At 54.6% G+C, this 6,445-nt stretch overlaps 1 long non-coding RNA gene across 1 annotated transcript; it reads right to left on the bottom strand.

The window, feature by feature from the left end:
• Window positions 1-9: 9 nt before the first annotated feature.
• LOC108445923 lies at window positions 10-5,417 on the bottom strand. The gene is made up of 3 exons (XR_001860951.1): window positions 5,292-5,417; window positions 730-973; window positions 10-214 (listed from the first exon to the last, which is right to left on the bottom strand). It is a non-coding gene; the product is annotated as an uncharacterized LOC108445923 (long non-coding RNA).
• Between the last annotated feature and the right edge of the window lie 1,028 nt (window positions 5,418-6,445).

Raw genomic sequence — 6,445 nt, 5'->3', positions numbered from 1 at the left:
AGTAGCCCACGTCTGGTCTCTGAGGGAAGGAGGTGAGGATTGGGCCCGGCATGGTCACCACCACCGGCGAAGGCTCGATGAACACCGTGGAGTCAGCGCAGCGGGCGACACAGGGCTCACTGCAGCTGCTTGCAAGGGGGGTTGGGCCACAGGGGCCGCAGGGCTGAGGGGGACAGGGTCTGCAGCAAGACATCTCTCGGCGCAGGAGGCAAAGCTGCAACACAGAGCAGGGAGCACCAACCAGCCTCAGGATCAGTCTGTCTGTCCTTCAGCTCTCTCCAGGGACACATTTGGTCTTCAAAACACACTCTGTGCCTACAGCTCCCACGACCCTCCTCTTGCCCTGCGAGTGGCACAGCACAGGAAGGCAGCCCCACTTCAGAAATAGGACCCAGCACAGTGGCTTTAAGGCCCCTGTGGAAAGACTGGCCACAGCCCATGTCCAGATCAGACATGGCTGTGTTAGAGATGTCTGGGCACATTTTGCTACATGCACGGCAGGTGTGAATTCTGCTGGGCACATCCCCCTGCGGCTGAGCCCCATTGATCCCCTTCTGCTGGAACAAAGCCCCCTCTTCCCAGCTGTCCCCAGCCACCACCATGGAAAGGCTGATGGCCCTTCAACAGTTCTGTGTCAGGGCCAAGCTGAGGCAGCCCAAGGATCAGCCTGGGCAGCCTCCATGACAGCAGTTCAGCCCACAGGGAGAGATGGAGCGGACTCAGGCTTACCTCGTTCCTCAAGGAAAGGCAGGCCAGAGAGGAGGAGGATGCAGAGCCTGGAGCAGCACAGCCTTTTATGCCGTGTCCCAGTGCCCTGTGGGACCACAAACATTTCTTGCTCGTGAAACATCCAAACTCCTGGGAGTGGCCACTTGCGAGGCTTCGCTGCGGCTGAAGTCCCAGCCTCTTTCATCTCAAATGTTGTGCTCCCACTTCATACAACCCAGAATTGTGCAATGACTCTTAGAATCACCTGGGGATGGAATGGATCTTAAATCATCTAGCTCGGGCCCCCTGAAATTGCTTCTACAACTTTTCTGGAGAACCTGTTCTAGTGTCTCATTCCTCTCAGAGGAAAGGATTCCTTCCCGATATTTAACCTAAATATATCTGCTTTCAGTTTAAAACCAGTAGCCCTTGTCCCATCCCCACACATGCCAACCAGGTGTCCCTCCCTTTCTTACCCAAATGTCTCCTGGGAGCCTTCTCTTCTCTTTGCTACACAACCCCAACCCTCTCAGCCTGTCCTCACAGAGCAACTGCTCCAGTTGCCTGATGGTCTTTGTGGCTCCTCTGGACCCACTGCAGCAGGTCGGTGTGTTTCTTAGGCTGTGGGTCCTAGAGCTGGACACAGTACCCCAGCTATGGTGTCATGAGAGCCAAGTAGAGCGGGACAATCCCCTCCCTCAACCTGCTGGCCACACAGTTCTGGATGCAGCCCAGGATACGATTGGCTTTCTGCCGGCGTGTGCTTCAAGCTCATGTTCAGTATTTCAGCCATCAGAACCTGCAAGTCCTACTGTGCAGGGCCGCTCTCAATCCACTCATGGCCTAGCCTGTGTCCATGTTTGGGATTGCCCTGACCTTGGCACTTGCACTTGTTGAACTTCATGAGGTTTGCACAGATCCACCTCTCCAGCCTGTCCATGTCCCTCTGGATGGCATCCCTTCCTCTAGAGTACCAACCACATCACTCAGCTCAGTGTCACCCACAAACGTGCTGAGGATGCACTCAATCCCTCCCCCCATGTCTCCCAGCAAGGCATTAAATATTCCTGGTCCCATCACCAAACCCTGAGAAAACACACTCATCACTGGTTGGACACCACTCAAGTTGGACATTGAGCTCTTGACCACAAGTCCTGGCGTGCTGCCATCCATCCAATTCCATATGCACTGAGCGACCACTCCCCATAAAATCCACATCACTCCTATTTAGAGGGAAGGATGCAAAGAGTAGGTCCAGCAGTTCCTCTCCTCTGGTCAGGCTCTCTATCCCCTGTGCTAGGAAGTTGTCCTCAACACACTCTAGCAGTTCCCAGGACTGCTGGCAGTTCCCTGTGCTGCTTTGCCAGCAGATGACTGAGTGGTTTAAGTTCCTCTCAGGACCAGGGCCAAGTGAGTGGGCTGTGTCCCAACATCAAAACAATTCATCTGTGTCCCAGAAGCGTAAGGCCAATTGGCTCAGAGGTCTGAGGCTGGAGTGGAGGAAGATTGGAGGTGGGTTTGTGTCACACAAAGGATTGCCTTTGTCACATTGCCCTCTTCATGGGGACAGTGCCTGCCCTGTCAACAGTGGAATTTAGCTATGAGACACACCTCGAGTGAGCCCTCAAGTGCTTTTGGTGCAGATGCACAAGCCAGGCCTGAGAGGCATTTCTCCCTAGGGGTCACTTTGACAAGGAGGAGATGGTGGGTAAGTTCAGGTGGAAGGTCAAGGCAGCACAGTCCCATAGAGAAGAAGAGATGCACCTCTCCAGGGCTGCGGCAAAGCTCAGTGGCAAAGTAGGATCACTGTGGGCCGGAGGGAAGCTCCTCATTGAGAGGACTGAGGACCACGAGGGCCTTGTTTTCTCTTATCAGTCTCTGCCACAGCCTGCTTTTTTCTGCCCATGAGCCTGGGGAACAGAGGCAGATTGACAACCAAGAGAAGAAAACCAAGGACTCAATAAACTGTCTCTCAAGGGACTTGTCTAAGGGAATCTCCACAGCTGTGTGTCCCTTGAAAAACTAAGCAGGGCTCTCATGCATTTTACAAGCAGAGCTCTGGCCTCAGCTTGGGAAGTTGAGATCCTCTAGAAAACAAGGAAATCAACAGGTAGGAAGGTGATCAAAGGCACGTGCCTACATCTCTCCCGGAAAGACAAATGGACCCATTCTCTCACACACAAATTGACCCATTTTGCTCAGTGTGTCACCCCCGAGGCCAGGATCTGCATGGCGGATTTGGGAAAGAAGCTGAGGGCAGGGAGCCCACAGCTCATGACTCTTTTTCCTGGGGCAGGCATCCCTATGCCCATTCAATGCATTTTGCAGTTCAAAGGGATATTGGATCAGTCTCCCAGAGCATGTGGGAATCATTGTGATGTGGAAGAGTTGGGAAAATCCATGAGCTTTAGGCAAACCTGAATCATCCTGATGTGGAAATGAGTGCACATGGTGCCCTGGACTCAGGCATTCCAGGGATACCAGAACACATAGCCTCATCTCTCCAAAATTTCTGCCTTTGTCAGGGGAATTACTAGACATTTTAGGACCAGTCCCAAACCACCTCGTGTACATCTGTGTAATCCTGTGCTGCTGCTGCTGCTGCAGCTTTTCAAAAGGCATTGCCTTTTGGTGGGTTCTCAAGGGCCCATGGGACGCAGGGTAACCCAGGATAATGGAGGTTGGGAGAGACCAATGGAAGTCCTCTGCTCCTGCTCTGAGAAGAACACACCCCAGTTGCCTCCAGAAGCTGTGGGCCTTGTCCCATTGTCCTCTGAACACTGCCACTGTCAGACAGGTGCCTGTCTCTTGGACAGCTCTTCCAGGGATGCCCTGCACCCCTGGGGAACTACCAGGAGATGGAAAGGGCTCCTACAGCTGAGCCTCCCAGGTCCTCGAGGGGGAGGACCACCAGGAGATGACACTGAGGCTGCCTGCACTGGTGAGCACATGCCACATGGCAGTCTGGAGAGCACAGGGCTGAGTATGTGAAGGGAATGCCACTTGCTCTGCATTGCACTGGCAGGCCAGTGACAAGGAATCCCTTTGGGGTACAAGGGCTGGAAAGCAGAGAGAAAGTCTGTCCCAAGAGAGCTTTCACCCCTGATCCTGAGAGTTCCTTACTGCCCATTTCTGGATCCCACCCCATAAGCCTGAGATCTGATCACCCCGTGGATGGTGCCCTTTCCTTGGCACTGCAGAGGCCACATCTGGGTTGGTGTCCCCATTTGGTGTCCCCAGGGACAAGGGAGGTGGTGGTGATCTCTTATGGAGTGAGGCACTGGCAGAGGACCAGGCAGAACATAAGGGCTGCAGCACCTGACGTATGGGGGGAGGCGGAGGGCACTGTGCTTGTGCAACCTGGTGGAGATGAGCAAGGTGTGGAGAGAGGCATGCAGCTGCTGTCTCCACCACCTCCTGGAGGTTCTGGAGAGAATGAAGCCAAACTCTCCTGAGAGGTGCACTGCCAAAGGGCAAGAGGCAGCAATCACAAGTTGCAAGAAAAGAAATCCCAGGACTCCCTGGGGGAAGACAAGGGACAGGCCTGGGAGAACTGCACAAGGGACAGTGACCTCTTTCTTGAGCTGTGTCAGTGCTTAGAAGTCAGCAGGACAAGGCCCAGAGCCTGCTGAGGAACCGGGGCAGTTGGATCTGCCCAGAGCACTTGATAGGAGCACAAGACCTCCAGAGCTCCACCCAGACCTTCTGGGGTTGATCTGGTGTACGACAGCCCTTGAGCAGCCACCAAAAAGGCCATGCCTTGGGAGACAGCAAATGCAGGAGATTGTACCAGGTGATCCAGGATAAAAGGTGGGGAAGTGCCCTTCATGGCAGCAGAACATTGAGGACATGAGCTCTGTTAACCCTTGAACCCCTGAGTCTGTGGCACCCAGTCCACTGAAGTCCACGCTGGGTGAGTCAGGTTTGCCTGGAGCTCAGGGATTTTCCCAACTCTTCCACATCACCACGTGCTCTGGGAGACTGATCCAGTGTCCCTTTGAAATGCAAAATGCATCCAATGGGAAACCCCACTCCTGACCCAGAAAAAAGAGCCGTGAGCTTTGGGATCCCTGCCCTCAGCCTTTCCCCAAAGCCGCCATCCAGGTCTCTGGCCTCTGGGATGAACATGCTGAGCAAAAGAGGTCAATGTGGCTGTGGGTCTTTTTCAGGGAAGGACGTGGCATCTCTTTGATCACAAAACCAGATCGTGGTACAGCCTGTGGACCAGAAGCAAATCCCTATGGCTGTCACTCAGGCCTGCAGGGGACATCCTTCCAGCTGAACATGGGCTTTGCTTGCCACTGAGCTTTGCCACCTCCCTGCAGAGCTGGGTCTCTTCCCCATTATGGGATTGTGCAGTGTTGACTTTCTGCCTCAACTGACCCACAGTCTTCTGTACATCTGTGATGACCCGTGGAAGTAATGACTCTCAGGATTAGCCCAAGTGCCTGCACTGAAAGCTCCTGAGAGCTGACCTGAGGTGTCTCTCATGGCTGAATTTAACTGCAACTGGAGCCAAATTAACCATCAAGAAGAACAAGTGACAGAAGCAACAGACACTGCAAAAATCCATTTAAACTCACCTTACACACCGGACTGGGAACTCCAAGTCAAGGGGCCTTAGGAAGCTGGGACACAGATGAATCATTTCCATGTGTGCTGGTGTGAAACTGGAGAAAAATGCCTGAGATGAAAGAGGCAGGGACTTCATCAGCAGTGGACACAGATGAATCATTTCCTTGTTGGCTGGTGTGAAACTGGAGAAAAATGCCTGAGATGAAAGAGGCATGGACTTCACCAGCAGCAAGGCCTCGCAAGTAGCCACTCCCAGGAGTTTGGATGTTTTGCAAACAAAGAATGTTTGTGGCCCCACAGGGCTCTGGGACACGGCATAAAAGGCTGCGCTGCTCCAGGCTCTGCATCCTCCTCCTCTCTGGTGTGCCTTTCCTCGAGGAACGAGGTAAGCCTGAGTCCACTCCATCTCTCCCTGTGGGCTGAAGTGCTGTCATGGAGGCTGTCCAGGCTGATCCTTGGGCTGCCTCAGCTTGGCCCTGACACAGAACTGTTGAAGGGCCGTCAGCCTTTCCATGGGGGTGGCTGGGGACAGCTGGGAAGAGGGGGCTTTGTTCCAGCAGAAGGGGATCAATGGGGCTCAGCCGCAGGGGGATGTGCCCAGCAGAATTTGCACCTGCAGTGGTGTAGCAAAATGTCTCCGGACATCTCTAACACAGCCATGTCTGTTCTGGACATGGGCTGTGACCCGTCTTTCCACAGGGGCCTTAAAGCCACTGTGCTGGGTCCTATTCCTGAAGTGGGGCGGCCTTCCTGTGCCGTTCCACTCACAGGGCACGAGGAGGGATGTGGGAGCTGAGGGCACAGAGCGTGTTTTGAAGACCGCATGTGTCCCTGGAGAGAGCTGAGGGACAGACAGACTGATCCTGAGGCTGGTTGGCGCTCCCTGCTCTGTGTTGCAGCTTTGCCTCCTGCGCCGAGAGATGTCTTGCTGCAGACCCTGTCCCCCACGGCCCTGCGGCCCCTGTGGCCCAACCCCCCTTGCAAGCAGCTGCAGTGAGCCCTGTGTCGCCCGCTGCGCTGACTCCACGGTGTACATCGAGCCTTCGCCGGTGGTGGTGACCATGCCGGGCCCCATCCTCACCTCTTTCCCTCAGAGCACAGCCGTGGGATCCTCTCTGTCAGCTGCTGTGGGCAGCTCCCTCAGCAGTGCGGGGGTTCCCAT

This window comes from Corvus brachyrhynchos, unplaced genomic scaffold (genome assembly GCF_000691975.1).
Source record: "Corvus brachyrhynchos isolate BGI_N302 unplaced genomic scaffold, ASM69197v1 scaffold164, whole genome shotgun sequence".
In the NCBI taxonomy this organism is placed as follows: domain Eukaryota; kingdom Metazoa; phylum Chordata; class Aves; order Passeriformes; family Corvidae; genus Corvus; species Corvus brachyrhynchos.
This window is presented reverse-complemented; position numbering and strand designations above follow the sequence as displayed.